We start from the raw sequence: 25,111 nt of genomic DNA, 5'->3' as shown, positions 1-25,111 counted from the left end.
GGGCACACTAGCCCCACATGTTTTGGAAATTGGACTAAATGCAGTAATTGAATACAAATAATATTTTAAAATCTGTCTATTCTATTTCCCTGCAAATTACTTGTTTGGCAGCTAAAAACGAACGTATTTGTTCTGTTGAATTGCAGATTTAATCCGATTTTGCTAAACTGTATGCTGGTGTCTAACAATGACTACAAGAAAATGCTTTTATTATAGGCTCTTTTGGACTCTGGAAGAGTTTACAGCGATCCTTTTTTTGAGGTGACTGCGGTTCAGCAAGTAGTGTTTTAAGGACACGCCACCCTGCATTCTGATTCTTGTAGCTGAACAGTTTTAAAGGGTAAATAACATTATAAGTACATAATCCAGAATTAGCACATCACTCGGCTATGCAATGCTTTAAATGGAAAACGGTGCAGGTACGACGGACATTCCAGTGCAGTGCACCATGGGCACGCCCTGTTTGCAGGCAATGCCCACTGATATTACATGATGTGCCAAGGAGCCACTGTAGTAAAGCAGTGTATCTGAGATACTTTCACACAAATCTCCAGTTTGTTATGCCTTGTGTTAAAATTTGAATATCTATATTAAATGAGACTTTCTTTTAGTGTATCAAACTCTCTTTAGCAAATGAGTTTTACTATCCTTGCTCGGTAGGTAACTGGAGCAGTGTGCTAATTTGCAGTCGAAAATATTTCATCACAACTCCAATTACTTAAACCGTACGTATTAGAGTGGGCACTACTAATAAAGAAACATCTTTAAAAAGTAATTCCCAGGCTTTCCAAATCAATCCCTGCTCCATCAAAGGGCACCAAAGGTAAGAGCAGAGTAGATGCATGTTTGTCTCTTCTTTCGTTCTGCAGGGTGGGACCTGAAGGAGACATTAGGCATTGTGGGTGGTGGAGAGAGGACGCTGCTTTCCCTAGCAAAGGCTAGTCCTTTAATTTCTGATAAAGTGAAATGAAAAGCTTTATAATTTTCACTTCGCAACATAGTTGAGTATCAGTACTCTTTCAGGCGTTGAGAAGTGCAGGTACTGAAAAGCTACAAAATAAGAAGTGCAGGTACCAGGTACCATTTAAAGCAGTGCGGCTATGCTTTTTTTGAACAACTGTGAATGATTAAGGGATTACGTCAGGTGATAACATTGGGCAGTAGTTTGTCAACATTGCTTGGTTTATTGAAATTCGGAATTTCACACTGAGCAGTTCGTTTCTATTTTCAATACTATTGTGTGGCAGAATAGAAAGAATGGTCATACAGCCGATCAAGCACATTTAACCCAAGTAGCCAGATGACACAAGATCACACCGATTCACTCCAACAAGATGTCATTAACTCGCTGTGATTTCATGTCCTCTGGTGTCACTCCTTGTGATGTTGTGCATCCTGCATGCTAAATATTTCCCTGATTTATTTATTGTGCCATGATCTATTACTTTGATTTCCAACCCATTATACTCTGAAGTAGAGCTATAGAGTGCCTTTTTTCCAATCCCATTGAACCAATATGCGGTAATCCGTAGCTACAGTGACAGTAGCTTTCAGGCCACTCTCCTTTTATTTTCACTTTTAGTCAGTATGCAGCATCATTTCTGTCCTGTGGTTTCTCTCAATTATGCATTCCTATCTGTTTCACTGGAGTTTTCATTCGGGTACCGCTCGGAGATACGCCTTTCCATGTCAGGAGAACAATGATTACGTCCTAATTTTGAAATAACACAGGAGTTACTGTCATGTGTAGTGAGGTGTGTGATGAGTTGGAGATCATTGCCAATCTGATGAAATGCTTGACACGAGTGTTTTGAGAAAACCCGGATCTAAATTGGCTGACACTATTGCTTGAAATGAACACAATTTACTCTGTGAACCAACTACCAATGGCAGACGTGCCGAGTGTCACACATCTAGTGTGACACACACATTTCTATGCACTCTATTACCGTATATCAAGCCAAGGAACATGTTGCACATAGTTTAGTGGCCTGAGCAGAGTTAATACAATACCTAGATGTATAGCCCATACTCAAGCGAACTGCTGCTTATCAGCAATTTTTCCTTCATGATGCCCTTCAATAGCCCTGCTCTCTTCCCCTGACCATACACCGGACCCTACACCCAGAAAACCAGCTGATCTCTACTGCCCAGCACATTGGATTAAGCTTTTATCATTTTGTCACAGCGCAGTACTGGTTACGCTGAGCTCGATACGAGGTGCGGCTTGACACGCTTTCCTTGCCCGGGTACGCACGTTCCCTCCACGCCGCTGGGTCCTTTCCTCTAACGGAACGAGGAGCGGCGGTGGAGCGACGGAGGTGCGGTTGGTTTGGCACAGAGGCTCCCGAAGCCCGTGGCAGCAGACTAGTGACTGCACGACGAGTCACTGCGTGGTCCTCGGTCCTCCTACGCCCACGGGAGCCGTTGTATAGGCTGTAGAGGCGGAGAGGCAAAAGGACGGGGACGGTGACCACGAATCCGGCGAGGGGAGTCCCGGAGCTGATTAGGAGGTGGGGTAACGTGCTCTCTCCTGTCGACTGGTGATACAGCATCACAAGGGCTTTGCTGTGATTATTGGAGGTGAGTGGTGAGCTGTGAGGCATATCCCTGGGGCTACACCTTACGCTCTCCGCATCTGACCCTCATATAGTCACCATTGAGGCTCATTGGGCGCTATGCTCGCGTTTGTCAGCATAGTAAATTCAGAGTGCCAGCTGCGATAATATAATAATCTGGTGTAAAGTTTTCCGCCCTATTAAACCTCCACCTACCTTGATCAGTGGCTTTCGTGGGAGTTTTGTTGGATCCCATACTCATACCTTGTGACCATTTTTTGTTAAATTTGAGCACTGGGGCCAGTGTTGCCCAACATACGCAATCGGGCTTCAAGGCCATACGCTCAGGAGACTGTGGGCCTAGGCCTTTGATCCTGGGCGTGTCGTGCTACTGTGAGTGTTGAGCATTTTCTCTGGCCCCAGGCGTGAGGGACTGTCTGGATAACGGTGGCCAATCCCTCCCCATTTCCTCTGGGGTGAAGGGGTTGATAATCCTTTTCCAGCAGCCACTATACCTTTTTCTTGATATTGTCCCTTGTGATATCTAAGTGCGGAGGGCGCTAACTTGTGAAAACCCGTATGCCTCCGAAGAAGAGAACTACACAGTCAAAGTATAATCTTAGAGGATCCAAGGGAATGGAGACTGCTAAGAGTCCCTCGAACAATCTTACCGTGCGGGTAAAACCCAGAAAGAAAGCTAAGAACGAAATACCTGCAGACCAGGGAAGGATCACTGAGTTTTTTCCACAAAACCCACTCCCTGAAACGAATTCTACCACGATTGAGGAAGCCTTGGTTCTCGTGCCTTCTAATGAAGGATCCCTATGTCCCTCTAACTACGATGACATTGACAATAATTCATTATTGGAACTATGTCTTAATATTCAAAGGAAAATGACTCCTGCCCCAGGATCGATACCTACCAACATGGACTGCGCCAATGCTAATAAGCAGAGAATTACTCCATTAGTATCCCCTACTCCAGTTGAATACATGGGCAGACTATCAGCATCCCCAAATTTGGCGATGGCTTCAATGGAAGATAGCCCCATAGCTGAAAGTGAATGCCTGGCTGATACCTATCCGGGAGCGACAGATATTGCTGAGATCCAGTCCTCAGTTGCATCACTGTAATTTGCCCTTAAGGTTTAACTGAAAATGACGGGGAGAATTCTGGACAATTCAAATGCCCTAACCTTAGAGATGGCCACGAGAGAGAAAGTAGAGGGTACTGCTGAAGTTGATCAATCAGCAGAGTCCAATCAGCAGAGTCCAATCTATCGGAAGCCATAAAACTGGCGGACATAAGTGAAGAACATCATTCTGAATAGCTACAAAGCCTGGGGATGGTGACAGACAAAGAAAACAAAGAACCATTCTTCTCGCGTAAGCAACGCAGAATGGCCAGGAGGGCAGCGGGGATCAAAAGAGCTAAAGAAATGGCCATCTCCAAGTCTGTTAAGGAATCCGCCGGACACCCCTCAAAGAAAGCCAAAAAACGGGCAGCCAGAGCAAAGAAAAGGAAGAACAGCGGTGAGGGCTGCTTGACTAGTTGGCTAATATCTGACAGAGAAAAAATGATTGAACCTAAGGAGGTGGAGGATATATGTGAGGAGGAGAATCTGAGGGAAGGGCCGGAGATTGTGGACAAGGACAATCTTGGGAGTCCATTAGAGGTATCAGCAACACCTATCATAACTCGTCCCACCGTATCTACACCTACCATGGAAGGAAATCGTATATGTCTTATAAAGAATTTATATCTAAGTGAAAACTTAAAATGGCGCTCTCGCTCAGAATTGTTAATTAGACTGAGCTATGTGCCACAACTGAGGGTCCTTAAGTCAGATGATTTCCAATTCGTGGAACCACTAAAAGGCCCTAATCCTCAGGTCTCAGCATTGCATTGCAAGTTCCTATCTACCGCGACATTGTTAAGGAACTATAAGACCGAACTGAAAGCGGTTGATGTGGAGGTTGATGCTGATCTCAATGAACCAGATCTAAGACAACTGCCCGCCAAGTTAGATCTGACAGCTGAAACCAACCCCCGCCCCAATTTCTCTGAAGGAAAAAAAGTGGACATTTCAGACATACAAAAAGCATTAAAATGGATTGCGGATTCACTACCTGAAGTATTGCTAAAGCAATGAGATATGTCTATTCTGTCCTGGAACTGTAGGGGTTTTGCTCACTTGTTGTCAACTGAGGGCTCTGTTTTTGCCTTCAAGAAACTTGGGCCATGGAGCCATTGATTCTGGACGGCTTTGTCATTTATCAAAGGGCAGCTAATAAAGGTACAAAGGGAAGACCCAATGGTGGACTTATCATAGGGGTGGCTAACATGTTTGGTTCTAAATTAGTGAAAACTGACTGTCCCAGTAATTTGATGGCAGTTGAGGTCGACTATAACAACAAGACAGGAATGGATCACTTGCTACTAGTTAGTCTATATAATCCCCCGGGAGCACTAATAAGAGAACAACTCCAAGAGGCCTTACAAAATCTATTGGCTACCTGGCTGCTAAAACTTGGGAATACTGGGGTAATAGTGGTTGGAGACTTCAACTGCCACATGAGTGGTAACATAGGGAAGTCTTATAACCCTAAGTTAAAAGCTAAGAATTACATGCAACGCACCAAAAAAAATGATCCCGAAGGCCAAGGATGGAAGCATTTGTTTGACCTATGGGACATTGAAATGCTTAATGGTAAAACTGTGAGCGACTCTCCAGGTAATTACACCTGGTCCAATGGCATTTCAAGTAGTACCATAGACTACATTTTTGTTTCCCCTAGGCTGTATGAGATAGTTGAGGATATGCAAATAACCCCTAATAAGTGGAGTGATCATGCCACACTCATATGCAAATTGAACATTGGGACAAAAGCCCCTCCTAGTATCAACATGGGTAACATCGTGCCAAATAAAGCTGGCACTAGGATCAGCTGGTCAGATAAAAATGTCGCTCTTGCGGTGGCAGCTTTGGTTAATATTGATCTAAACTTGCTAACGAATTTCCAGGAGATGTCGAGCGACGCCATTGAACACTGGATCTGTACCTTTGCTAAGAAACATGCGATCTGTCGTACGGGGTCTATGATTAGCTGTGGTAGGGAAAAGCCACCCTTTGATATAGCTATAAGAAACCTGAAGAGAGAGCGTAGAGCGGAACTCCGGCTGGCCAAGAGACAAGCCTACCCTTCAGACATATTTTATTAAGGTTAGGAGTGTTAAAAACAAATATAGAGCTATGATCAAGGCCAAACGGAAATTAGACAAAATCACGGCCTGGCAAAGATTAGTAAACACGATCTGTACTGGTAAAACACGTAATATCTGGGCTCTGCTAGGTGATGCGCGAGGTACTGTACAAGGTAATTTAGCTAACCCTATTAATGCTGAAACATGGATAGCTTTCCTTGAAAATAGGAATTCCAAGGCAGACACAGAGGAACCCCATACATTGATCAATAGGCCGTTAAACCCTCCATTTAATGTGACATATCAAATGGTGCTGAATACAATCTCGGATTTAAAATCCTCCCGAGCCCCGGGCCCAAATGGCCTAGCAAATATTGTGATGAAGGCGCATCCTGAATTCTGGGCATCCCTGTTAGCTATAATGTTCAAAAAGATCCTAAAAGAAGGGAGAATACCCCGATCCTGGCAAACAGCGGTGCTCATACCAGTCTTCAAAAAGGGTAATCGAGCGGATCCTAGCAACTATAGACTGCTCTCAATGCTGGATGTCACAGGCAAAATATTTGCCTCTCTCCTTCTAAAGGAGCTGCAGCTCTTGGTAGAGCAATCTGATATACTCTGTAAATTCCAGAGTGGTTTTAGGCAAGGGTATTCTACGGCACATAACATTATGGTTCTGGACCTTCTAAGAACACGAGCCAGATCAGGAGGGCAACCACCATTATATGCCCTCTATATAGACTTTTCGGCAGCATTTGACTCTATTCCCAGAGAGGCCCTCTGGCGGAAGTTAAAAGCAATGGGTTGCCCGGAGGGCTTGACCTATTATCTCAGACTACTCCATCAGAATACATCTGCTAAAGTAAAATTAGACCAGGAAGGACACACTACTAGAAGTGTGCTCCAAAATAGGGGGGTCAAACAAGGTTGTGTCACGGCCCCGCTGATCTATAATATGTACGTATATGACATTCTGGAGGCCATTAGGGCTGCGACAAATTGCCCACCGAAAATAGGAGATTCCATCTGCCCTGTCCTGGCCTATGCGGACGACCTGGTTATACTGGACCACACTGTTAGTGGGCTTCGAAGGTCGGCCACCGCTCTGTGGGAATACGCCAAGAGGAATGGCCTCAAAATTAATCTGGAAAAAACAAAGGCAATGAGATTTACCAACAAGAACACCACGCGTGTACAGCTCAGAGTTGGTTTAGATACCATTGCCTATTCTCCTCATTAGCGCTATCTAGGTATAGAATTTGAGAGTATCGGTGACTATGAACTCTGCAAGCAGTTACGCATTGTAAAGGCATCCCAACTGACTGCACTGTTCTATAGATTCACACTAAATCAGGGGGGATTCACCATATGGGGCACAAGGCAACTGTACATGCAGGTATTATCCCCTATGATCACCTATGGTCTCGAAGCCCTCCTCAACTCTGACCTGAAATGGCTCCAGGTGATTGAGGGGAAATTTTGGCGCGCTATTCTGGGCCTATCACCGGGAATCCCTATGGCAATATTAAGACTGGAATTGGGGCTGACCTCATTAAAAGCGATTAGTACTAAAAAAGCGAGCCCTACTTTATTTGAGAATGAGGGAGGAGACTAAAAATGGGCTACTCAAGGCGGTTTATCTAGAGATCTCGAAGGATAAATCCCCGTGCCCTTTGAAGGAGCAAATGTCTAAATTCCTGACAATCATTGGGTGGCAAATAAGGGAAGGCAATGTAACTGTAGAAATGCAAAGGGCTCTGGTCAAATGCATAGAGCTCTGGGACTGGCTGGAGAATTTCGCTCATCTCCAGAAGCTGAAAAGCTATCAGTTTGTCCAGTATAGACTGTATAACTACAAAAATCTGCAGAGCTATCTCAATTTATGCCCGGATAGGAGACTTAGACGATTCATATTACTTCTAAGGCTAGAACAACTACCTACTCTAATGATAACAGGCAGAAGAGACATGATCCCCCCAGAATTACGGCTTTGCCGGTTATGTAAAGGAGTGAATCAGCTAGAAACGGCCAGACATGTATTGACTGCCACAAAATGTTAAGTACCATAGACCTTGGCCTGGGTCAGTTTGTGCATAACCAAGGTTACATTAAAGAGGAGCTATTTTGGCATCACTGTATTAACTCCAACAGTATACGACTCATGATGGCACTGTACAATGTTTGGCTGAAGGTGGAAACAAGACTTAAAATAACCATATAGGAGGATATAAAGAGGAGTTGATGTATAGCCATCGCTGAAACCCATGAGGGGCTGTTGGCTAATACAGGCCACTATTTATACAGGAATTGTAACAACACTGAAATTAGATTGATACTCCATCTGAAATTTTATTGGAGAATATACGGTAGGATGTGGTTAGACCTGGTTCCTGAACTATTGCAAATGTGAACTTAAAATGAAGCTGTTTTATATGGTTTTTAGGAAATGTATATTTAGAGAATTTAATGTATTGTCTTTCGTGGTAATTTCTTCTTATGTAACGTTTTTGTTAATTACCGATGGTTTTCTTATTATAATTTTGTTCCTGTTTAGGTATATCTTATGTGTGAAGTTTCATTGTAAACTAAGTCACAATAAATTATATTATTATTTTATCATCGGACTTCTTCAGCACAAGTCCCTTCATGTGTCACTCAAAATCTCCTATAATAAACATGGAGATGCCACTACAAGCTCATTGTACACATGAACTTGTGAAACATATACAAGCTGAAAACCTGGCATCTTTAACACAACTTTGCAATGTTGGCAGTTACTCTACCGCTCAGCCTTCATATTACTGCCTGGGAGCATGCCCAAGAGAGGACTTTAATGTTTAATTCATGTTCAAGGGTCCTTCCAGAGCACAATTTCTGCAGGTGCTATGCCCATCATTTGGTCGGAGGAGGATTAATCTGTCAAGCTGGGTCACCTGACAGAGGTTGGGCTCTTACTGGGGGCGTCTTCTCACCAGGCATCCCTCAAATGCTGAGGTCCACATCATGGCTTCTTTCTGCCAATACAAAGCAGTTTTTGACGACGGTGTGCTGATTGTGGGGCACACGGTAAGAGGGCAAGGTGCTCACCATCCTACCATTGAACTGGCAATTGCCAGGCATCTAGTATTTGTGTGAGACTCGAGTATTTCAATGCATTTTGCTACATTCCAGCAAGACGAGGCAAATGCCACACATAGGGGATGTATTAGAGAGGGGTACAAGAATGCCTTATGAAATGCTCGTACTCAATGTATCTGCTGTTCATCATTAACCTTTCCCTATCCAAGATCTCGTTTCATAATTGGTGGTTGTAGACCCTCCTAAGTGGAGTACATTCCATGTTTATTCTCAGTAGAGGTGCTCCCACACTCTTGTAAACATTCATAACTCCTTATCGGCAACGTGGGGATCCCCCATTTGCATTTACTACGGTAAACCCAGCAAACCAACCGACACATTCTGTTTGGCGGTTGGCTTCAGGGTGCTACTGCTCCAGCCCCTGTAAGTGTCACTCAAATTGTCACACACAAATATGGAAATGCCACACATAAGTACAATGTAAACATGAAAATGGCACACATGCACACGTGGGACCTTCAATGTTGGGGGTTGACTTGAGTGCTGGGAAGGGCAGTGCTGGGGTCATTACGGGCAACTTATGGGCTAAATGGGGATATTGTAGATATGTGTTCTTAATGTTTTATTTATAAACACAAATTCCACCAAAGATATTGTTATAGCAGTGTCTGTTTTGGTTCTACTTGTAACTGGATTGCCTGTGCGTGTGGTGTAGTAGTGCTCCCTCTCTGACACTGCAGCTTCATTTTCCCGTTTTGTATTGTAATTGTTCTTTCTCACCTTTATTTAGACCAGCAGTATTGACTCTCTCGTGGAGAACCGCAAACATTTCTCTCATGCATTTGGTATAGCCGTGTTTTCTCGCTTTTTTGTTTATGGTGAATGGCATGAAACTGCCAACCACTAAAATCTTTTTACAAACTTCTGCACCGCACTACCAAATGACAGATGTTCCCTAACAACTTTGTAAGAAGCAAGTTGGGCGCTGGGATTTCTCATATTGGGCTATTTTGGCCTATTTTTGGTATACTTTTGACAGCAGATCTGTTTTTTGTCCTCTCTAAGCTGCCTTTCTACACCGACATTAAGTTTGCTGGTTGGATTTTGTTTGGGCTACTTTTGACAAGTCCTCCATAGACTGCTTTGTTCGTGGTTTTTGCCCCAACCACCCTATTGTTGCTCTCTCTACCTCCTCCCTCCCCGTCCTTTCGCTTTACCTCCTCCCTCCCCGCCCTTTGTCTCTACCTCCTCCCTACCTGCCCTTTCTCTCTACCTCCTGCCCTTTCTGTTTCTACCCCCACCCACCTTACCTCCAGTCTCACCCAACCTCCACACTCTACCCCCACCACCCTACCTCTGCTCTCTCTACCCCACCCACCTCTCTCTACAACACCACTCTCTACCCACTCTCATTCTTCTTACCCTCTCACTCTCAAACGTTCTCACTCATATTTCCTCTTCCTCATCTATGGCACCCTCTCTAAATTGTTTCCTCCTTTGCTCTATTCTCCTTCTTTCGCACACCCTTGCCTCTTATCGCATCCGCATTTGAAACTTTGCACTCTCCTCCTTGCACTCTGGGGCCTATTAATGCAAAGAATAGCAGTAAACTCCAAAACTGTTGGCTTTGCCAATGCTTGTTTGTTGATGCAGCAGTGCTCTCTTCTATATATATTTCCCAGTGCGTCTCGTAGACTACACATCCTCTCATGCATGTCTTTCAGTGTTGCTGTGTTTCTAACAGAAATGCTAACTGTTTTTTTTGTGCAGCAAAACAGTCTCTATTGTTCCTGCCACACTTCAGATCACGGCTTTGCCTGCTGCTTATGGCTCTGGCACATTGCCTAGTTTCTCTTTTACATCAGTGATCTATGTCCCTGTTTTGCCTTCCTGTTTTCTCAGTAATGTAAAGATATCTTTTTTTACTTAAGGGGTTCCCGTCTGCACTTAAGCTGGAAGGCAATGTGTTTTTTCTTGGAACACAAGAATTCATTCACACTTCATGTAGATTTGGATATAGACCTGTCTCAGGTCTTTTTAGTATCGCAATTAAAAATTACCACAGCAAAATACATATAGGAATACATCACTGTTACCGTTTCTCTAACATTCTTCATCTCTGCCAAGTCTTCACTGGAAACCACCAGGGTACGAGAGCCAACGGGAATAGGCCGAAGGAAACACGTCTGCTTCGGTCTGCCCAGCTGGAGTTCAAAGTGACTTTTTCTATCTGTGTGATGTCTTTCCCTCAAAATGTAATCCAGTATTTTTTCAGAGATGTTTACCGTCAGTTGAACCCCACAGCTGCGCAGCCGTTGCAGCTACTGGATTTCACTGAATTTGTAAATAATCTCTGGTTTCTCGTGAGAAGCAGACAGACCTTGCTCTCGGCAGCTGAAAGAATGCAAAACAAGCTTTTTCTGAACACATAAACAAGATGTCTTTCCATGGTCTCTGGAGGATAGCTCAGGGGCAACGTGCTCTCCTTGAAAGCAAGACGACACTGAGCAACACAGGTTCGATCCCCGGGTCTGTGCTTAGAAACCTCTGTGAATTAAGCACGTTATAAATAACCTATCATATCATGGCTTCAGCAAACGAACATTGTGCTTAGAAATGGGCTTCTCTTTAATCCTGAAATCTAATGTTCACTGGTGTTCCCAGAATACCACTCATTTTTACTCCATATTGGAATCAAAGCTAATACATTTTTAAATGTGTTACATGCCACTCATGGACATTTGATTTCCATAGCTTAATGGCACTGAATTAGGTTTTTTAAATCTACAAAGCATTATAGGTGAGCTAGAAATACATTGTCTCATCAATATTTGGGATCCTTGCAAATAGCCAATCCCTCCAATTACCGGAATGATAAAAAGTAACCTCATTGGTCAAGTCCTTCAATTTGTTGATATGATTTTGCACATACTGGGAATGGTCGCTGAAATTGAAACAGTACATCCCTTCAAATGCATTGCACCCTAAATTATGTTTTAATAAAAGATAGTCTATGGCATCTCTATTTTGTAAAACTGCTTTTCTCATAACTCCTATTTAAAAGAAATTCTTCTAATGCCTGAGAAGTATAATTTAATTCTTTCACTACTAAATATGCAAATTTGATTAGGCTTTTGTATCCCCCACCAGCTAATCCCAAAACTCCCACCAAAGAGTAAGCAAGGGCTAGGACCTCGGATTCTGACAATAACTTCACGTTGGCATCGCAAATCGTGAGTGTAGCCCTATAGATTCAAAAATAGATCACTTTATTCTAGGTAATGCTGGCTGCAAAGGAAACCTGGTTAGTGCTAAACGTGTAATGGCACATGGACCTCCAGAAATGATGGCAGCTATATATGTTAGTCATGTTTCCACAGAAAAGTAGCCACCCTATTGGTGGCTTAACATGGCTCATATGACTGGCCGTTACAATTCTATGATTACATTTCACCGAATTTGTTATGTTGATGCATGTGCTTGAGGCACATGCACATAGTCTCTCTTCAAACACAGTTCGGCTGATTTCTTGATTTAACATGAATTGTTGACACTTGCCAACCTCCTTTGGCTGAAACCTTGCTCCATTTGTCGTTTGTCTCTTGGCAAAATTGAAAGTAACTGAAGACTGAAAAAGTTTGACAAACATTTTTGTCTTCAACTGAACACTCTTTGTGAAGTACTTGAACGATTTGTCTTAATACTGGAGCAGGAGTTTGCACCGCTACCGGACATGTTGTCGATAAGTCAATTCCACTATGAGCATCCAATAGGCAAAAGTAAGACGAATTAAGGATTTCTTTGGCAAAATATTCCAAACATTTTGTGTTTGAGCAAATTTCATTGGAGTAATTCTTATTTCCTTTCTAATCTGTTTCTCAGTGCCTGCCGTGACTGGTGTTTTGGTGTTGTCATCACAAAATTTATTAATCGCATTCTCCTCATTTGCACATTGATCCTTTGCACAAATGTGGCATTTTGAATTGGCTTTTGCATCTTTTTATTTGATTCTTCCAAATCGAGATCATTGATACTTGAAGTTACACCAGTCGGGCACACCCAGTACAGAATCTGTAAAACAAACCAGAAACAGGCATATCAGTGTTGATCATTTTTCTCTTAAATAACATTTTTCAGCAGGAACATAATTCAATTTTTTTCTAGCCAGGTTCCACGGCCAGAACTACTTGGTCTCTGCCTGCGGCAATTACCTCTGCGGTACCATGTGGTCTGATGAACCAAAACCACGCCCCCCCCCCCCCCCGACTAGTCAGTACAGTAGGGGCTCTCCATTTTTGATCAAAAACAGCTTGACTGGTATGAGAATCAATTGGCCTATCCTATCTCCTACATGGAAAGGCACAATCCGATCTCCACTGTTCATCAAAATAACTTTAATCTCCCCTTGATAGTGAGCATCTATCACTCCTCCCAACACTTGAATGCTTTTCAATGCCAATCCAGTTATAGGGGCAATTAATCCCATATGCTCTGAGGGAATTGGGTTCCAGACGGATTTCTTTCTGAGCATACAAATCTACACCTGCTGATTCTGGAGTTGCTTAATAAGGAGCAAAAGGATCTGGTGTCAATTCCCAGTAACATGTTGCACAGGTTCCTTTGCCAACTCAAAGGCTCTCTGCTGCTCTTCGGCCCATTCAAATTCATATTTCTTTCATGTCTCTTAGTGCAGTGGGGCCAATATTTGCCCTAAATGTGGTATGTGCTGTCTCCAAAACCCAAACATCTCTATGAACTGCTGAGCTTGCTCCGTGTTCATGGGAGTAGCAAATTAAAGTATTGTTTGCTTGGCTTCTGGCACTATGTCTCGGTGGCCATTATGCCATTGAATTCCCAAAAATACCACTGTCCCAGCTCGCCCTTTAATATTTGTAGGGTTAATTTCCCAGCCTTCCTTTTTCAATCCCTCAATGATTGCTTCCAATTGATTTTACAGTCTGTGCTCATCCTTTCCCTGAATCAAAATGTCATGAATGTAGTGTATGAGTTGGATGTCCGACTCACATGGTATCTTGTCCAAGTGTTCTGCCACCAGCCGGTGATAGAGTGCAAGCACCCCATAGGCAATCTTGTGAAGGTGTACTGACGCCCACCCCAAGAAAATGAGAACTGTTCCTGGAACTCGTCTGCATTTGGCACTGTGAAAAATGCATTTGCCAAATCTAGCACAGCATACCAGGTTCCCTCAAACTTCTGGATATTCTTAATCAAGGTAACAGTATCTGGCACTGCAGGAATTAAAGGCGGAGTGTGTTTATTTAACTCTCTATAGTCCAGCCATCCTCCAGCTCCCACCCCCCTTTTAAGAGGCTAGATTGGGTTGCTCCAATCAGTAGTGCCTGGCTTTAACACACCTGCCTCTTCATGTTCTTTGATGGTGTCTGAAATATCCTTGTGCGCATCCCCCCCCCCCAAAGCTTCGCAGAATGTGGTGGCGGTTCATTAACACACGCTTTGTGGCCAATGGCACGTGCACTGGAGGGATCTTCAATTTGCCTACAATCATTGGTGTACAAATCCATGCATTTACTCCAAATTGATGTTTTACCTCCTAACCCTGAAGTCAACCCTTTCCAAAATGTCAAATCCAATCATGTATTCCGGTATCGGGACAATCCATACTTCATATTTCTGTTTTTTCAAATTGCCAATCTTCATTTCCGCTCCTGTCTGTACTGCAGGTGTCTCTTTGCCACCCAGTTCAGTAATGGTAAAATGTCTACCTTTAAATCTTGAAGGATTGCCATGAATCAATGAGGCCTCTGCCCAGTGTCAATCACAGCTCCAACCTCTTGTGTATTTCCAGGCTTCCAAAATTTCTTTACATCAACATGAGGTCGCTTGTCCATTTTTATACGAGCTGACGCCACCTGGACTTGGCCATAAGCCTATTCAGACTTTGAGGGAGTCTACCCATATTCGGCCTTCAACATTGCACTCACTATTCTTCTCAACTCAACATATGTTGGCTGGTACTTGGAAGGAGTTCCTATAGACCTTTCTCCCTGCTCCTCCTCAGGAGGCGGAGAAGGTGAAGTGTCTCCCTTCTGCTCAGAAATCACATGTCTCTTGACTTGCTTATAGCGTTGTTTCCCAACAAGTCCTCTCTTATAGAGTTCATACATCCCTTAGGTTTCAATCATCCCATCTATTTCTTCCAGTGGCACACCATCTTTCAATAGCACCCACAACATGTCCTTTCTTGACACTTTGGCATCTCTGCTATCTTGTCTGCTGCCCCCTGTTCTCCTCTCACTGCACCCCTCCCTCTCACAGGGCTTGTCTTCTGTTTTGTCCCATTCCCCCAGATCTGGTAATTGCTTTATGGCATCTACCACTTCATCAGTGGGTTTGCCAGTCATCCCTATTAGCAAAGTCATGATGACATTCTTGCATGCTCGAGGGGTAGTTCTGGTAACCATATTTCGGTTTATATGGATAGTGGCACTTCACCCATGTGTCCCGGATCATCAATATGGATTGCCTCCTTCATTGCATGTTCCCCAATCTTTTGAATTGCCTCTTTCAAAGTATACCATCTCTTCTCAGAGGGCCAATCGATGGTAATCGGGTACTTTCTATTACATCCTTGAGCTGTAAGGTGTAATAATGACACCTGTGAGGCCTGTCCACTGGCATCAGGCCGTGGTCCAGCTCTCAACACTTCCTGAACATTAGTATCATTTGATAAAGGTAGGAAGAGCTGTGAGTCAGTAGAGTCCACTAACAAACCTGCCCCACCTCCATTATATAACCTCAACATCCAAGCCAATAAAGGCTCGCCTGACTTTTGTCTCAATCTATTGATTATTTCACCCACGTGTTGCTGAGTGAAATCCTCAAGTGTGGTTAATATGCCCCCCCAATGGATTATGCGGATGAGACCCAGCTCTGTGCCGGGTCACTGGGTTCACAGTAACTTTCTTCGCATCTTGTTTCATTGTAGGTTCTGTCTTCATTTCAGGGTCAGAAGATGTACTACTTGAAGAGAAATGCCATATATTCGCATCCCAACAATCCATATCCCACTTTATATCAGCTGTTGAAATGACAGCTGCTATGTTGCGTTTATCTATTTTACCTCTGCGCTTCCTATATCTGAATTGGGCTACTCTAATCGAGGTATTTTCCGCAATTTGTTGAAATTTATAAGCCTTGTCACTCCAAATGTTGCAACTGTTGCATTAAAGAAGCCTGTCTTTCTGTTGCCAATTCTTTTTCTAAGCACTTTACTTACTCTTCTAAGTGCATAGATGTTTGATGTATGTTACGATAAGCGTCAAGCACAATCCAACCTCTCCTACCCACAGCCTCTGATTCCTTCCCTTTAGTACTGAACATTTTGAGAGCCAGCAATCCCATCTGCTGGGTCTGCCTCAACTAAGAAATCCTGCCATTTTTCACATAAACCAGAGCCGCTCGCAAATTCCTAAGCTAAAGCATTATACAGGGCAATATTCCATCCAGGAATGAGTAATTCGCACATGCCAGCAGGACAAGTTTTATCTCTTTTCCTGAATAAGGAATGCATATCGTCGCAAAACTATGCACTAATTCAATTACAGCAAATAAATCACTGATGTCGCTTTACGAAGCCAAAATAAAGTCACACAATGCAGCGATCAGCGCACACAGCAAAAGCTTTCACTTGCAAAACAAAGCCAAGAAAAAAAATCAGACCTTTTTAAAACATTGTAAATCAAAGTACATGGAAATGAAATCTCGCGTTACAAAGCACAAAAACTGCAGATTACCGCGAGCCAACGAATTAACAGCACAAAGAAACTGATTGTGACGCCAATTGTTTTGCCTTCCTGTTTTCTCAGTAATGTAAAGATAGCTTTTTTATTTAAGGGGTTCCCCTATGCACTTAAAAAGAAATAAAGCTGGAAGGCAATGTGCTTTTTCTTGGAACACAAGAATTCATTCACACTTCATGTAGATGTGTGAATAGACCTGTCTCCGGTCTCTTTACTTTCGCAGTTAAATATTACCACAGCAAAATACAGATAGATATAAAGCAGGAATACATCACTGTTAGCTTTTTTCTAACATTCTTCATCCCTGCCAACTCTTCACTGGAAACCACCAGGGTAGGAGAGAGCCACTCACCAACGGGAACAGGCTGAAGGAAACGCGCCTGTTTCGGTCATCCTAGCCAGAGTTCAAAATGACTTGCTCTTTCTCTGTCTGTGTGATGTCTATCCCTCAAAATGTAATCCATTATTTTTCCAGAGATATTTGCCGTCAGTAGAACCCCACAGCTGCGCGGCCGTTGCAGCTGCTGGACTCCACTGAATTTGTAAATAATCTCCGGCTTCTCATGAGAAGCTGACAGACCTTACTCTCTGCTGCTAAAAGAATGCAAAACCAGCTTTGTCTGAACACATAAACAAGCTGTCATTCCATGGCTCCATCAAACGCACATTTGGCTTTGAAATGGGCTTCTCTTTAAGCTTGAAATCTAATGTTCACTGGTGTTCCCAGAATACCTCTCATCTTGACTCCATATTTGAATCAAAGCTAATGCATTTTTAAATGTATTACTGTCCCACACTTCGAAGTGTCTTTCCTGCTTAAGGCTCAGTTTCTCACTGTTTATTACAAAAGTGTTAACTCCCCTCTATTTAGAGTAGCTCTGCTGTCTCTTCTCTGCTTGCTACAGCAATGATGTCGCTCACTGTATCTGGCACAGCATTGCTATAGCTTCTGTTTTTGGTAAAATGGAAGGATTCTGTGAACAAACTAGTACACTCTTGAAGTATTAGGAGAATAAAATTGAAAGTTAAGAACATTTGGTAAGGAGATTTCGATGCAAGTGGTGAGTGGGATTTATTTTGCAGTTTTTCATTTTCACATTCACTATCCACATTATGCAAGAAATGAGTGCTTCAAAATTTTAAAAGAAACCCCTTCCTCCCCCATCTTGCTAAACCCATTCAGAAGGGAGCAAGCTACAACCATCAAATAATAATACTGCAGTCCTAGTCGAGTCTGTCAAAATAAAAGGGCCTATGCTAATAAACGTGTTGGTAATCCTTCTAAACGCAAAATGTTGTGGGACAGTAGTGTATGCAAAAAAAGAAAAGTGTTCATGGAACAATATGTCAGGCCAGTTGAGCAGTTGGCCTCCCTTCTCCACAATTTCAGCACGGGACAAGGCAGCATCCTCGAACCTTGTGCACGCTCTGGCTTCCTCGGCACGAGGACGCAGTTCAATGGTTCCGCTGGTCTCCCACCACTCTGGCAAAGTCTTTAAGAAACAAAAAGGATTCTCAAAAAGTAACATCTCTTGTCAAAACACAGGCTTCCTCTGCCGTGAAACAAAGTTCACTTTGCTTATCAAACACAGACTTCCTTTGTCAGAATACAATCTTCCTTCATTTTACTTGTCAAAACACAGTGTTACCTTCTTTCCCAGTGACTGCTGGTACTTGTAGTTCCTTTTGTTATTCGTACAGTTCAATATCTCAGTATCAGGACCTTCTGTGTCAAAGTCTCTTTGCCATTCAAAGTCTCTTACTCCAGAGGGGTTGATGTAGCAAACAAAAGACAAAAGTTCCTTTTCTTTGTCAAGATTCTCACATTCATAAGTTCACGATTGGTCTCCCTCATCCGTGCTCTGACCATGGATCGCCCTCTTCCGGGCTCAGAGCCCTGTTGATACCAGAATCAAAGAGTCTAGACTGTGCGTGGGATTTTGCTTGACCCGTTGCAGGACCACTTAATTTTACAACTCTTTAACTGTCTCTTCTCAGCTGGATATCTTACAGACACCTTTGACTGGGCACACCCACGGTGCCGGACCACTCTGTCTCCCACCGTTGCTCTTTTGGACAAGTCCCAATATGCACATCCAAGGTTATGTTCCCACTTTGCCAGTTACTGGCACTTTTGGGATTAACACAAAGTTCTTGACACAACAGGTTATCCCTCCTTAGCTTCCCCGAGTCACAGGGTCTCCCATCTTTTACCCTCAATGATGAGGTGTTAGCGGGTCCTCAATAGGGATTCACTCGAGGTCAGGGTCCCTGCCCCTGCCCCTCAACTACCTGAGTCTCTGCAAATTGAAGCTGTAGTTTTGGTTCCCTGGGGCCCTGCTCCCCTGCCACACTGTCGCCCCCTTTGTACTCCCAGTCCTCAGTGTCTTGGCAGTCCGACCCCCTTCTGACATCCCAAGGTTTGTCCAGCTGCTGACTTCTCCTTCTGGTCTACACAGTTCCTTCATCCCCTGCTGGCTCAGTGTGTGCCTGGGTGTCTGACCTTTTATACTCTTTGAAAGAGTTGATTGGAGTCAGGTGTGAGTAGTTATTCCTGCCTGCCTATGCCTGACCTCATTATCGGGACAACATGGATACTGCCCGTAGGAAGAATCCATTCCCCAAGGATTCCTATGGGCAATTCTCATGGCCCATCTACTACTTCTTCCTCTCAGTAGTTGGACTTCTAGAATGGAAGTAGGGATTGTGGGACTTATAGGTTTTCCTGGCGATCATGGAAAAACCATGTAGGTTTTTTCCGTTTGAAGGGGCTAAATGTATTATGATGGGTGAATGGATTTTCTATTGGGTTTTAATTTCCCTGATCGTTTTCTCCTTTTTCTTACAGAAAGGTACTGTGGTATGATGGGACTCTGCTGACAATATCCTGTGGCAACTGAGGGGATATCGGCTAGGGGTGTAACAAAATGGGAGGAATACCATGTCTCGCCCGAGGGCGTCTCTCCCATAGTCCCCAAGGACCCCCTGCCCAGGTGATCCTCCCTTGCTCATCCGCCCCCAGAGTAGGGATCCAAGAGCGATGGCCCACCCCTGTCCACCTGAACAAAGGATCTCTGAGAATAGTTTGTGTTGAAGTCTGCGTTGGTCTTTAAGTCATCCCAGATAGAGAGAAGTGATGTCTCTGTCCCGCTCATGGGTCTGAAGCCGACTTGTGTCTGAAATAATAGTTGGTGGTTGTGTTCAGTTTTTGTTCGTACACATAGATCTCTAGTAGTTTTGCCGTATAGGGAATGTTTGATATCGGTCTGTAGTTAGAGGGGGCTACCACCTCGCCCGTAGTATCCTTGAGTGGTTTGATATATGCAGATTTGAAAGCCTGCGGTACTCTCCCTGCTGAGAACGATTGGTTGAAGAGGTTTCTGTGGCATTCCAATGACATGCCTTGTGTGAGTATTGATTTATAGATGTCTGGTGGGTAGGGGTCCCTTGGGGGAGCCTGCTTTGTTGCTATGTTTTACCGGCTTGACAAAATGTCTCTCCTGATATTTGGATGAAGCTTTGCAGCTTGTTCTGTGGTTCCAGGGTAGGTGGGGCATGGTGCACGGTCTAGTTGATTGGTCTGCTTTGTTTGATCCGATGTATGTCTGTGATTTTATTTTTAAAATGGTCTGCAAGGTTGTTGCATAGTTTTTGTGAAGGTACTGGTGTGTTGTTGCATCCAGCTGTGTTTCTCTTCTCATTTAAGATGTTGAATAGTTCTTTCTGGGTGTTTGTGACTTTTGTGATTCGGTTGTCGTAGTATTTCTTTTTGGCTTTGAGAATTTCCTTTTTGTATGTCCCGATTTTTTTGGGGATATTTTATTCTTTCTGTCTGGTTGTAGTTTTTCCTCCATTCTAGTTCCAGTTTCTGGTTTGTTTTTTTCATTGTATTAAGGTAGGGCGTAAACCATCTTGCCACTGCTTTCTTATGTGATGGGATAAAGGGTTTTTCCGGGGAGATCCCATCTATTGTTTCAGCAATCCATTTCTGGATTAGGTCTGCTTTTTCATCTAGGTCAGTTTCGTCCAAGTTTCTGGTTGGTGGTTTAGAGGACTGCTGTAGTTCTTAGTTAATACTTATGATGGTATTCCAGTTTCTTTTCCAGATCGCCGGGAGCTTTTGGGCCTGTTTAGGTGCTTTAGTTGGTAGTTGGATCACGAATGGTATGATGAGGTGGTCGCTCCATAGTATTTTTATTGGTGGCACAGTTTTTTGATGGTGAAGATTGCGTTGACAGTGTGTCCTGCTGTGTGTGTTGCTCCTTTAACCTTCTGACGTTGTTTTATTATACCAAGCTGCTTGATTTGTGATTTTTGTGAGTTTGCGTTCTCTTCAAACCATACGTTGAAGTCGCAGAGGATTATCGGGTGATCATGTTTGATGGCCAGGTTTGTGATGGCTTCTCCAAAGGTTGCGACTTATGTCGGTGGTCTATAGATGAGTATGAATGTGAGGTTTGTTTTTGAGTTCGCTGTCGGGCGAAGGACGAGGGATTTGCAGTTTCTGATGTTCAGCGGGTCATCTGTTTTTATTTTCATGTGTTCTTTCTAGGCTATTGCAAGTCTTCTTCCTCTTTTTCCTTTTCTGTTTACCTGTGTACATTTGAAGTTGTCGGGTAGACAGCTGTGTAGTGTGACTTTGTAGTTGCCATCTAACAAGGTTTCTGTGACAAATAAGATGTTTATTCCACCGTCGTAAAGTAGATCGTAGATCTTTGTTGCATGTTTGGACATCGATCTTGCGTTGATTAGATTGCAGTGTATTTTCTTTAACAGTGCAGAGGGCCATTTGTCGTTGTCAGACTTTGCCTCCTATCTCGGGTCCCCTTGGATGTTGCAACCACAAAATGTGGCAGAGATGAGTCTTGTAGTACATGTTGGCGATTTACCCCAAGTTCCAAGGCTCAAAGTGGAACCGTGACATCTGCAGCACTGTACCCCTAACTCTGAGCTGGTCAGCCACTGTGTGATCTAGGGGCACGTCCAAAGGTTTTTCTTTGCAGGACTGCAAGCTGATGTTGAGAATGGATGTTGCCGCTACTCCAAGGGTCACAGCTCCTTCGCAGGACTGCTGAAGGTCACCTACAAGACAGGGCTTTTCCAGGACAGCATCAGAAGTTATTCACCAGGCCTTCTTCCAACGGGTCCACGGTCTCCTTGCACGTCTTGCAGATGGACAGGATACTTGACTCCTTCGGTTTCTTCCAGGATCTCTCAAGAATGGATGCAGGGGTCCTCTTACTGAAAAGCAGATAAGAGCCGAAACTCCCACTAGCCAATCGATGATCTGGCCCACATACCCCAGCAGTGGTCCAATCGGGACCACTGGTGGCACAGCTCATGCATACCATTCAGACACTGAAACTGGTTTGTGTTTTGATATTGATATTTTATTTGTGTTACACATCGCCGCAAGTGGTCTCTATGGGCACGGACCCGCTTGTGCGGCGCTTTGATTCCTAACATCTTCAAGTTGGAAGCTGGTGATTCTCCCCGACTGGCTGGTAGCGGTCTAGTTGTTCCACGCTCCCTTGACGTGCGACCGACCGATCACGTGATCCTTTATCCAGAAATGAAGCGGCCAGTGCTTCGCGTCGCTTCTGCCTTTGACGCTCCGTGAGTTCGCTTCTGAATCCTCCTCTCTCTCCATGCTTTAATTTCCCTCTGTGTTTGCGGTTCCGACTTACCCTGTGTTACTTTCTCTCTTCAGATCCTTCCCTCAGCTTTCGCTAGCTTTGTTCTCAGTCAGCTTCGCGGATCAATCTCATTTGTCTCCCTTTCTGGCCAGTTCCCCATCTGAGTAAGTTCCCATCCTCTAGGGTTCTCTTGAGTATTTCTACCTGGTTCTCATCTCCTGTTATCCTTCCAGATTCTCCCGAAGCTTTCCTACTCAGCCAGGTTCCAGATCCGAACTCTCGTCCCCTTCCCCTTCCCTTAGTCCTTTTCGGGTGAGAGGATTTCCATTGATCTCTCTTTTCCTTTCCCTTCTTTGGGCTCTCCTCTAATCTGCTCCCTATTTCTTCCCTTCTCATACCTGCAGACAAGGTGTCTTGTGTGATTCCCGGGGGTTCCTGTCGGAGACGTCCAACCTTCCACCATCAGCCTGATCTGCACGAGCGGGGATTTGGTCCAGGGTTTTCTTCCCATTGAGGGTTTCCCTGGGAGTCCTGCCCTCTCTCCTGGGTCTCATTACCCTGGGCTGAGTGGCCAGGGCTGTCACTGGGAAATCCTCACATCTGCTTTGATTCTCCCAGTTGGAGTCGATTACCAAGGTGAGCCGTTTTTGGGTTCTTACCTAAATTAGTGCTACAGCAGCTTTAATTACATATATATACAGTGGATTAACAATTTGTATCGCGCTCGTAGATAAGTGTTTCAAAGCGCGACGAGGCAAGGGAGGGGAACAAGGGAGAACAAAATGATCTTACTAGGCCCAGTGAGATTGAGAACGCGCAAGTGCATGGGACAGTCCCAACCAACATCTTGGCAGCAAAGACAGATGGCTCTGCACTAGCCCGTGAAAAGCCTGGAAGTCAATATAAGGATTTTCCTGGCCTTGGACAGGAAGAAGCGTTAGTGACAAGATGGCCACGGGACAAACGAAAAACCTTGTGGCACGGTCATGTATTGACACTAGCCAAACGTGGTAAATGCGGTAAGGCTAAAGTAAAATACACTAAAAAATAGCAAAAAGCAACTGCTTCCACCAGCTTGTCCCTTGAGCACACCTAAAGTATCCAAAATTCCTCTGTTAGTCTAGGGCAAAAACAGAAAGGGTACCCTATTGTACTGCATTGTAAGATGCATTGTACAATGGTAAAATTTACCAAAAGTGATAACCATGTCACAAGACTAAGGGAAGCAACGTTTTCTCAGTAGTGACAGCCTGAACGACATGTCAGTTTCCCCATGACAAATGAGCAAAAGCCAGTTTAGTGAAGCTGAAGGCTTCACTGCACTGCAAAAAGAGCAGGTCAGATTAAAAAATAAAGGCATAAAGTTTGAGGGTTCATAAAAATGGACAGAAAGGTGTTGTAAAGAGAAATCTTTCCTAACACCTATTCGTTCAGGTTGCCTAGTATGCTATGATAGGTTCATGTGGGCCAGTATAATCAATCACTGTAATTCATTTCTCACATTGTCTTGATGACTTCTAACCTCATCCCACTTACCCCCTAAATCTCTGGTGCCTTCACCCAACAGAGGTCATTGTATTGCGTTATTGAAAGTACAGGGGTCAAGCATACAACAGTTCCCACTGTATTGATAAACCTCTGTAAATATCACTTTTAAACCATGCAAGAAGCAGTTAATCCGTCCATTTGTTCGGTATTGTGATTAATGGCCACTTTAAAGATGTTGTGTACCACCTAGTGGAAGGCACAAATTTAGTCTGCATCTTCAAATCTGACTTTTACTTCTTAGCGGTGAGCTGTGGTTAGGAGAACCAAATTGGAACTATGCAGATTTCAGCCAGGCCTGTTCTTTCAACAAAACCCATAGCAACCCTGGGGTCTGTAAAAATGTGTTTCCCTTTGACAATCACGTTTTGCTTTGCCGGCTGCAGAATGGCGTATTTCAGAACCCTCTACTGCAGTTCCTGCTTAATTCCTTGGAATATCTTTACTTCCTAATTGTTGAGGTTTTTGGCGTTCTTTAAGTCTGGGTAAAAAACAATTGTGTCATTACCATATTTAAGTGCACCAGCTTGCCTAGGTGCTCGTGCTATGGCTTAATGATTCTGACAATGATAGTGTACGTTTTGGCACCCGGCGTTGCTCTTGTGCCAAGACCTCTGTAGGAGCAGTTTAGTAAAAAGACCTTTTGAGAGCTGTGGTGCCAGAAGTAGCTGATGTATTCATTTCTCACCAAAACCTGCCATTGGCATTTCTATTCCCAATTCTGAAATTAGGGTTTGTACTGTGCCCAGCTGCCATTTGCAAAGGGTCCAGGTGCTATGGCAGATCTGAAAGAGAATTTGAGGGTTTGTTTAGTTAGGAGAGGGTAAGGCAAGATATTGTGTTGAGGTTGCAGATCAGAAGTACCCTGAACTTTGCGTTCAGAGCGAAGCCCTGTGCTTGTTCTGTGGTGGTGCGTTGGCCAGAGGCTGGGTATGTCAGTTGGAGTTGGAGGTGTACATTTTGTCTTGTTCGAAGTCTAGGGTAAAGGTAGTGTATTTTTAACCATGTGCAGGTGGCCGGTTTGGCTTTTCTGTGTTGGACTGAGATGTAGAGAAATTTATGTGTAGTCATACGGTAGGATAAGCTCTCGTTGATTTCTGTAGTTCTTTAAAATTGTTGGTCTTGCTATCAGTTGCATTGTAAGAAGTTTGGATTTGGCTGCATATTGTTGTTGCTCATGCAAGGTCTCTTGATTGGTCTGTTGTCCTGTCTGCTTTGGCACATACATCATTTGAGCCAGTGGTATTGGTTTATCGTCAGATGGTCACATGAAAGGTTAGGTAAGGTTAAAAAAGTGCTCTTGGTCAG

General features: G+C 43.8%; 1 protein-coding gene across 7 annotated transcripts in view; it reads left to right on the top strand.

Annotated features, from left to right (window-relative positions):
- TINF2 (TERF1 interacting nuclear factor 2) overlaps positions 1 to 25,111 on the top strand; it is a 569,835-nt gene that overhangs the window by 469 nt on the left and 544,255 nt on the right. Inside the window, exon 1 of one of the 7 annotated variants that reach the window (XM_069633974.1) lies at positions 215 to 340. The exons of the other annotated variants lie outside the window; for them this stretch is intronic. The gene's annotated coding sequence lies outside the window, so the exon portion shown is untranslated. Of the gene's footprint in view, positions 1 to 214; positions 341 to 25,111 lie in introns of those variants that run through there. 7 annotated transcript variants of the gene reach the window in all.

Source organism: Ambystoma mexicanum, chromosome 13 (assembly GCF_040938575.1).
Source record: "Ambystoma mexicanum isolate Mex_15411 chromosome 13, UKY_AmexF1_1, whole genome shotgun sequence".
NCBI lineage: Eukaryota > Metazoa > Chordata > Amphibia > Caudata > Ambystomatidae > Ambystoma > Ambystoma mexicanum.
The sequence above is the reverse complement of the archived record's forward strand: the minus strand, read 5'-3'. Positions and strand labels throughout refer to the sequence as shown.